General features: G+C 38.1%; 1 long non-coding RNA gene across 1 annotated transcript in view; it reads right to left on the minus strand.

Annotated features, from left to right (window-relative positions):
- Positions 1-5,125, minus strand: part of LOC118761176 — an 11,082-nt gene extending 5,957 nt beyond the window's left edge. Inside the window, exon 1 of the long non-coding RNA XR_004997193.1 lies at positions 5,114-5,125. This is a non-coding gene — a long non-coding RNA (uncharacterized LOC118761176). The remainder of the gene's footprint in view (positions 1-5,113) is intronic.
- Between the last annotated feature and the right edge of the window lie 4,662 nt (positions 5,126-9,787).

Consider the following 9,787-nt stretch of genomic DNA (forward strand, 5'->3'; position numbering starts at 1 on the left):
CCGTGAGTGTAGTGGGTGCTTTTTACGTGCCACTGCCACGGGTGCCAGGGGAGGTTGGCAGCAACCACAATCGGTTGGTCCTTTTTACGTGCCACCGGCACAGAAGCCAGTCAAGGTGGCACTGGCATCGGCCACGTTTGGATGGTGCTTTTTACGTATCACTGGCACAGGTATCACAACTACAATTTCCATTTCATATTTATTTTGATGTTGATGTACTTGACTCAATAGGTCTCCTCAAGCACAGCAGGTCACCTTACGATCCACGGTAAGCACAGCAGGTCGTTCTGCAATCCAGGTACTTTGGATGGCCTGGGGCTATGTGAAACTGGTGGAGGAAGCATCCCGGGTCTTTGCAGTCACAGCATATCTCCAGAGATCTCGGTCTTTCATCATTGCCTCTGTGAGGCCCAACGTTCAAAGGTAATGCTTGACTACCATGACCTTCAAACGTTTGGCCTCACAGAGGCAACGATGAAAGACTGAGATCTCTGTATATCTATATATATGCCGACAAACGGCAATGTGAAACTCAGAGTAACAGGTTTTGTTGAATTTTCTGGTGCTTTAAATAAAGTATATATATATATATATATGTATATATGTGTATATATATATATATATATATATATATATATATATAATATATATATATATATGTATATATATGTGTATATATATATATGTTATATATATATATATATATATATACATACATACACAAAATCAAAATCATTTCGATGACTGGTATCCGTGCTAGCGGGGTGCAAAGAGCACCATACGAGTGTGATCGTTGACAGAGCAGCTATTCGAGTATGATCGTTACCAGTGTTGCCTTACTGGCACTTATGCCTGTGCTAGTAGGGTGCCAAGAACACCATCCAAGCGTGATCAATGTGATCGTTACCAGAGCAGCCAACTGGCTTCCGTACCTGTAGCACGTAAAAAGACACCATTTGAGCGTGATCATTACCAACGTCGCTTCACTGGCACGTGTAAAAAGATTTGAGCGAGGTCATTGCCAGTACCGCCTGACTGGCCCCTGTGCAGGTGGCATGTAAAAAGCACCCACTACACTCTCGGAGTGGTTGGCGTTAGGAAGGGCATCCAGCTGTAGAAACCCTGCCAGATCAAGACTGGAGCCTGGTGCAGCCATCTGGTTGCCAGCCCTCAGTCAAAACCGTCCAACCCATGCTAGCATGGAAAACAGACGTTAAATGATGATGATGATGATATATATATGTATACGTATATATATATATATATATATATATATATATATATATATATAATATATATATATATAGGAGATAAATAAAAATATATGCATACATACAAACATATATGTACGTACCTACATCTACATGTATATATACATGCATATATAAATAATTATACGGAAGTACAGGACATCACAATAAGACGTAGAAACAGAAAAAGCCAAAAAACAAAAAACAAGAAAACGGAAAACGAAAACCAAATACAGGACAGGTTACACAAGGACAAAACCCCCGTCATCAGCTGTCGCTAGAGGAGTCAGGCATGTTTCGAAGGCATAACAGAACACTAATCCAATAGGCCTTCCTGCGAGAGAATTAAAATAAAATTTCAAGCAGCGGGGCACAATGAGTACGAACACAAACAAGACGTAACAATAAGACTGCAAAATTAAAATACATGTACAAAAACAAACACAAGAGGACGAACGAAAAAGCCTTTTTTCTGGCATAGACAAACAATAAAACTGCAAAAATAAAAATACATGTACAAAAAGTACAATTAGTTACAAAACGAGAAAATAACAAGAATACTATACAGGAAATTAACCACACAAGGGGACGAACGAAGAAGCCTTTTTGCTGGCAAGGACGAAAGTGTAGTAGCAGCGCGTGGAGGCAGTCTTTTCAATAGTGGTAACCACGTGTAAAGGAATTTTGTTTTATAGGCAAGGAGGAGGGGGACACGCGGCGAAGAGAGAGGAGGAGGGGGAGGGAGAAAGATTGAAGAGGTTAAAGCAAAGGGAGAGAGTACCGCATCTTCAATATAATAATATTAATATAAAAAAAGGGGACCAAGAAGTGGATCGAAACGACGAATCGGAACGAACCTGATGCGGGGCGCTGTCAGACAATAAGGAGATAAATAAAAATATATGCATACATACAACATATATGTATGTACCTACATCTACATGTATATATACATGCATATATAAATAATTATACGGAAGTACAGGACATCACAATAAGACGTAGAAACAGAAAAAGCCAAAAAACAAAACAAGAAAACGGAAAACGAAAACCAAATACAGGACAGGTTACACAAGGACAAAACCCCCGTCATCAGCTGTCGCTAGAGGAGTCAGGCATGTTTCGAAGGCATAACAGAACACTAATCCAATAGGCCTTCCTGCGAGAGAATTAAAATAAAATTTCAAGCAGCGGGGCACAATGAGTACGAACACAAACAAGACGTAACAATAAGACTGCAAAATTAAAATACATGTACAAAAACAAACACAAGAGGACGAACGAAAAAGCCTTTTTTCTGGCATAGACAAACAATAAAACTGCAAAAATAAAAATACATGTACAAAAAGTACAATTAGTTACAAAACGAGAAAATAACAAGAATACTATACAGGAAATTAACCACACAAGGGGACGAACGAAGAAGCCTTTTTGCTGGCAGGACGAAAGTGTAGTAGCAGCGCGTGGAGGCAGTCTTTTCAATAGTGGTAACCACGTGTAAAGGAATTTTGTTTTATAGGCAAGGAGGAGGGGGACACGCGGCGAAGAGAGAGGAGGAGGGGGAGGGAGAAAGATTGAAGAGGTTAAAGCAAAGGGAGAGAGTACCGCATCTTCAATATAATAATATTAATATAAAAAAAGGGGACCAAGAAGTGGATCGAAACGACGAATCGGAACGAACCTGATGCGGGGCGCTGTCAGACAATAAGGAGATAAATAAAAATATATGCATACATACAAACATATATGTATGTACCTACATCTACATGTATATATACATGCATATATAAATAATTATACGGAAGTACAGGACATCACAATAAGACGTAGAAACAGAAAAAGCCAAAAAACAAAAACAAGAAAACGGAAAACGAAAACCAAATACAGGACAGGTTACACAAGGACAAAACCCCCGTCATCAGCTGTCGCTAGAGGAGTCAGGCATGTTTCGAAGGCATAACAGAACACTAATCCAATAGGCCTTCCTGCGAGAGAATTAAAATAAAATTTCAAGCAGCGGGGCACAATGAGTACGAACACAAACAAGACGTAACAATAAGACTGCAAAATTAAAATACATGTACAAAAACAAACACAAGAGGACGAACGAAAAAGCCTTTTTTCTGGCATAGACAAACAATAAAACTGCAAAAATAAAAATACATGTACAAAAAGTACAATTAGTTACAAAACGAGACACATATATATATATATATATCGTCAGTAAATCATGAATCCAAAAGAGAAGCACACTCTAAGATATAGATCAGTAGAGTCTTTAGAGAAAGGTAGTTATAGCTGGTTCATTGGGTTACATTAGATGTTCTGGAAATACCTCGAAATAGCACCTCTCCAACCACAAACCCTCGTTTATGATCCCAAAGAGATGTTATGTCATGTCCTTGGCCAGCCACCGTGGCACCTGAAGGACAAAAGGATTCCACATGTAATCACATGGAAAACCCCCAAAAAACTGGTTGCCAACATCAATGGGAACAAATATTGCAAGCTGTGTATAATAGCAGAACGGGTGAGGATATTGAAGAACTCTCTCAATGTAGGGAACATCTTAAATTTCAGAATGGAAGTCTTTAGACCCTGCTTACACTTCAGGTGATTCCAACTGAAATCCTGGCACTGCAAGTTGACTGGGTGGATTCCAGATAGTGGTCTAAGAAATACAATCTCTTGTGCTTGACCTTTCTTCTTCCTCTGTGTGTTCTAAGACTAGCCACGGGGTTTTTTCTTCCCCCGTTTTCAAGAGAGGTCACCAGCCATTAGAGTCTGATGAGACATATTTGAAGTTAAGTACTTCATGAACACAATGAACTGGCCATAACTATATCTCTCTCTCTCTTTCTCACTCTCTCTCTATATAAATATATATACAAAGTATGGGGGTTTATTTCATAGGTTATCTAAATGATTAGGTACGCTAGGTAAGTGATGTAATGGATTACTGGGGCTCCAAGATTGCACCTAAAGACTTACACACATGGATCTACGCAGGATTGCACCTACGGACTCATGCTCTACTTTCTATAAGTTTGGAAATTTGAACTATGAACTTTTATGCTTCTTTATTCTTCTCTCTTTCCATCTCCTTATTCTTTTACTCCCTTCCTCCATGTTGTCATCTTATTGATATATACCATTCTCATTTTCCATATTTTGCCCCCTATTTGTCTCTGATGATGGTATATCTCATACTTGGGGGTATCCCAGAAACAGCTGCAAGATTTTGAATTACTTCCTATAATAATATTGTATATGACTTGAGATGTTTGCCTTTTTTACAAGGATTCTACCTGGGTCAAAAAGAGAGAGCATTCTCTTTTTGATGTACCGATGGGGGCATATGACAGGGCTGAGTTATGTGTGCACACGGGAGCTTATATTTTGCATAATCTAAATCTAGAATTCCCGTTTATAGATGCAGGATTATATAGGGATGACGGCCTTATAGTCACCCATAATTTAAATGTCCATGAATTAGGTAAGCTTAGGAAGGATCTAATTGCTTTCTTCCAAAGGATGGGCTTACAGATTACAATAGATACTAACCTGAAAAGTATTGATTACTGAGATAAAAATTTAGATTTACAGTTAGATAAATTCAGACCTTACCGTAAGCCTAATGAAAAGCTATCTTATATTAGCAAAGAATCCAGTCCTCCACCAGTTAATATTAGGAACCTAGTCAGTAATGTAGGTAGACGAATATCGCCAACTTCTTTGGATGAGACAGCATTTCAAAATGCTGCACCCTTTTATAATAACACATTAAGGAATAGTGGATTCTCTGAGAAGATCCAGTATAACCAAGTTAATGCTAACAGTAATACCACATGTAGAACTAGAACTTGGAGGGTTTTGTGATTCAACACAGTTTTTAATATGGCAGTAAAAACCAATATAGGTAGGGAATTCTTAAAATTAGTCTCTAAACATTTTCAGCCTAATCATAAGTTTTACAGAATATTTAATAGAAAAACGCTGAAGATTAGCTATTATTGTTGTAAAAACTTCACCTCTTTCATTAGCCAACACAACACTAAAATAATTACAAATAACCAGTGCCAGTTCTGATCTGAAGAATTGCAATTGCAAAGCTGAGACCTCCTGTCCGTTGGAAGGAAAATGTCTGGAGAAAGGGATTGTGTATGGGGTCAAAGTACAAATAGAAGGCTCACAAAAATATAAAACATACACAGGGGCTTCAGAAAATTCTTTTAAGACCAGATTTTATTCTAGTACCTGGAAAATAGGACAAAGATCAGTCTGGCAAAACATGTCTGGGAATTGAAAGAAAATGAAACCTGTCCTTTCAATGTGACATGGAAAAGTCTTAGATAAAGCATCAGCTTACAGACATGGTACTCATAAAAGACCCATCAAATGGGATTTATGCCATTCAGAAAAATTCGTTATTTTATTACAGAACAATAGCACTTTCAATCAAAGACGTGAACTCTTAAATCCCTGCAGGCACACAACAAAATTTAAAATGTCAACCGACAAATTACCATATGGATAGTATATATTTTTTGAATCTTGTACTAGTTTCCAATGCCACTGTTGAATTTGTATTTTGTAGTGTATGGTTATTTTGCATCGCAACGATTTTGGATATATTTCGACATATTCTTTAAGATAACCTTCGACTGTTATACATATTATTTTCAAGTTTAAGCTTTTATTATTTTATTTTATTTTATTGTATTTTACAAACCTATTTAATTGTTATATTTATAGATAATTCTATATTTGCTGCTGCATTTTGTAAATGTCTTTTATCCAATTTTTATTATTATATACACTGAGCAATTAAAAAAAAAAAGTTGTTTGTATATATATGTTAGGATGTAGATGTGTGTATTGTATGTGTGCATCTGTGTATGTGTGTAAGTATACGTGTATGTTTATATTTATGTATATACTTACATGGACATATATGTATACGTGTATACACTTATATTTGTGTGAATATGTATATACATACATATTTCTGTATATTTATATACGTTATTATATATGTGTATTTGTATGCTAATATATACTTGTGTATATGTATGTAACTTTATTTTATGTGTACATTTGTTACACATATTTCGTGATTTATCTCTCTTTCTTCTCTTTTCTTACTCAAAGTATCTTTTCTCTTCCTACTCGATATTTTGCTAGCGTCCTTAAACAATATACTCCTTTTCTTTTTCTCTTTTTTCTTTCTCTTGCAAGTTTTTATATTTCTGTTTCTTTTCTTTTTCTTTTTCTCTCCGTCCTCCCTACGCTTGAGGTATACTTCCTATTTCTCTCATCTGTAATAACTGACTTGTATATGTATACACCAATAGATTTTGTGCACATGCATGTATGTGTAAATATATGTATATATGTATTTATGTATTTATGTATATATTTATGTCTTACAGGCGTATGAGTGGCTGTGTTGTAAGTAGCTTGCTTACCAACCACATTGTTCTGGGTTCAATCCCACTGCGTGGCACCTTGGGCAAGTGTCTTCTGCTATAGCTTTGGGCCGACCAAAGCTTTGTGAATGGATTTGGTAGACGGAAACTGAAAGAAGCCTGCTGTATGTATGTATATATATATATGTGTGTGTGTGTGTGTGTGTATATGTTTGTATGTTTGTGTTTGTTCCCCCAACATCGCTTGACAACCGATGCTGGTGTGTTCACGTCCCCATAACTTTGTGGTTTGGCAAAAGAGACCAATAGAATAAGTACTAGGCTTACAAAGAATGAGTCCTGGGGTCGATTTGCTTGACTAAAGGCGGTGCTCCAGCATGGCCACAGTCAAATGACTGAAAAAAGTAAAAGAGTAAAAGAGATTTATCTATATATGTATATAACTACGTACATGCATCTGTGTACTTTGGTGTATATATGTATATTATAAATGGTCTAGTAAGTGTATATACTGCTGAAAAAAATATTTATGTAATATAGCGTGAAAATTTTAAATTTTAAGTTTAATGTATTAATTGACTTATCATCATCATCGTTTAACGTCCGCTTTCCATGCTAGCATGGGTTGGACGGTTCAACTGGGGTCTGGCAAGCCCGAAGGCTACACCAGGCCAGTCAGATCTGGCAGTGTTTCTACAGCTGGATGCCCTTCCTAACGCCAACCACTCCGAGAGTGTAGTGGGTGATTTTATGTGCCACCGACACAGGTGCCAGACGAGGCTGGCAGACGGCCACGCTCGGATGGTGTTTTTTATGTGCCACCGACACAGGTGCCAGACGAGGCTGGCAGACGGCCACACTCAGATGGTGTTTTTTATGTGCCACCGACACAGGTGCCAGACGAGGCTGGCAGACGGCCACGCTCGGATATGGTGTTTTCGGTATTTTTCTTATGTGCCACCGACACAGGTGCCAGACGAGGCTGGCGAACGGCTACAATCGGATGGTGTTTGTTACGTGCCCAGGGCACGGAGGCCAGGCGATGCGGTACTGGCTACGGTCCCGTTCGGATGGTTTTCTTATGTGCCACCGGTACTGGTACCACAAGGATACAAATTCCATTGATGTTCATCTATTTTGATTTGGTTTGACTTGATTCGATTTGACTTTGATTTGATTTGCCTCAACAGGTCTTCACAAGTGTCACAAGCAGGAAGGTATGCACAGGTGGACTGACTACGTCCCAGGTAGGGGCCACGGGTTATGGCTTCACTAGTCTTGCCGGGTCTTCTCACGCACAACATACTTCCATAGGTCTCGGTCTCTAGTCATTTCCACGGTGAGACCTAACGTTCGAAGGTCGTGCTTCACCACCTCGTCCCAGGTTTTCCTAGGTCTACCTCTTCCACAGGTTCCCTCAACTGCTAGGGATTGGCACTTTCTCACACACCTATCTTCATCCATTCTCGCCACATGACCATACCAGCGCAATCGTCTCTCTTGCACGCAACAACTGATGCTTCTTAGGTACAACATTTCTCTCAGGGAACTAACGCTCTGTCGAGTAAGTACACTGACATTACACATCCATCGGAGCATACTGGCTTCATTCCTCATGAGCTTATGCATGTCCTCAGCAGTCACGGCCCATGTTCACTGCCATGTAGCATGGCAGTTCGAACACATGCATCATACAGTCTGCCTTTACTCTGAGCGAGAGGCCTTTAGTCACCAGCAGAGGTAAGAGCTCCCTAAACTTTGCCCAGGCTATTCTTATTCTAGCAGTTACACTCTCAGCGCACCCACCCCCACTACTGACTTGGTCACCTAGATAACGGAAGCTATCAACTACTTCTAATTTTTCCCCCTGGAAAGTGACGGAAGTTGTTTTCTGAAGATTTTCGGACTTATATTGACTTATATTTCATTTATAATTATTTATTATATGTATTTGGAATCTGCCCTTCGATTTTACAATAGGATGAATAAATACTGAATTTATTTTGTTCATTGCATGCTTAAGACCTTTAGTTAAAAGGACTAATGAAACAAAACCATTTTCAAAAGTGTATCCTTTAAACTAATTTTTGTTTTTGTTTGATTATATCATCATTTTTGTTCCATTCTAATAAAACTGTCTGATGAACGGGAACGTTAAACTCTGAGTAACAGTTTTTGTGATATTTCTGCTGCTTTTAAATAAAGCATATTACTCTACCTCTGGTATTTAAGTACTCTTTTTTCCATCTTATTCCACATTTATGTGCTTACTCTGGTATATACATACATATATATATGTGGATGTGTGGTAAATAGCTTGCTTACCAACCACATGGTTCTGGGTTCATTTCCACTGCGTGGCACCTTGGGCAAGTGTTTTCTACTATATCCTCAGGCCGACCAAAACCTTGTGAGTGGATTTGGTAGACAAAAACTGAAAGAAGCCCATGGTATATATGTATATATATATATATTATATATATATATATATATATGTATGTGTGTACATATGTTTGTGTGTCTGTGTTTGTCCCCCCCAACATTGCTTGACAACCTATGGTGGTGTGTTTATGTCCCCCGTAACTTAGTGGTTTGACAAAAGAGACCGATAGAATAAGTACTAGACTTCCAACGAATAAGTCCTGGGGTCGATTTGCTCAACTAAAGGCGGTGCTCCAGCATGACTGCAGTCAAATGACTGAAACAAGTAAAAGAGTAAAGAGTATATATATATATATATAAATATATATATATATATATATATATATACTTTATTTAAAGCAGCAGAAAATTCAACAAAACCTGTTACTCTGAGTTTCTCGTTGCCGTTCATCGGACAGTTTTTGCTAGAATATTTGCTAGAGTATTTGAGTACTCTTTTTTCCACCTTGTTTCACATTTATGTGTTTACTCCGGTATATATATATATATATATATATATAAAGTTAATCCAAACAACAAAGCACAAAAAAACACAACAACGCGAGGATGTGGAACAAATATAGTATTATTCAGGAAAGAAGGAAAGAAGGAGGGTTTAACGTTTCGAGTGGAGCTCTTCGTCGGAAACATAGGAGAAGGAAAGATCCAGAGAAGGGAAGAAAGGGG

This window comes from Octopus sinensis, unplaced genomic scaffold, assembly GCF_006345805.1.
Source record: "Octopus sinensis unplaced genomic scaffold, ASM634580v1 Contig10141, whole genome shotgun sequence".
Classification (NCBI taxonomy): Eukaryota; Metazoa; Mollusca; class Cephalopoda; order Octopoda; family Octopodidae; genus Octopus; species Octopus sinensis.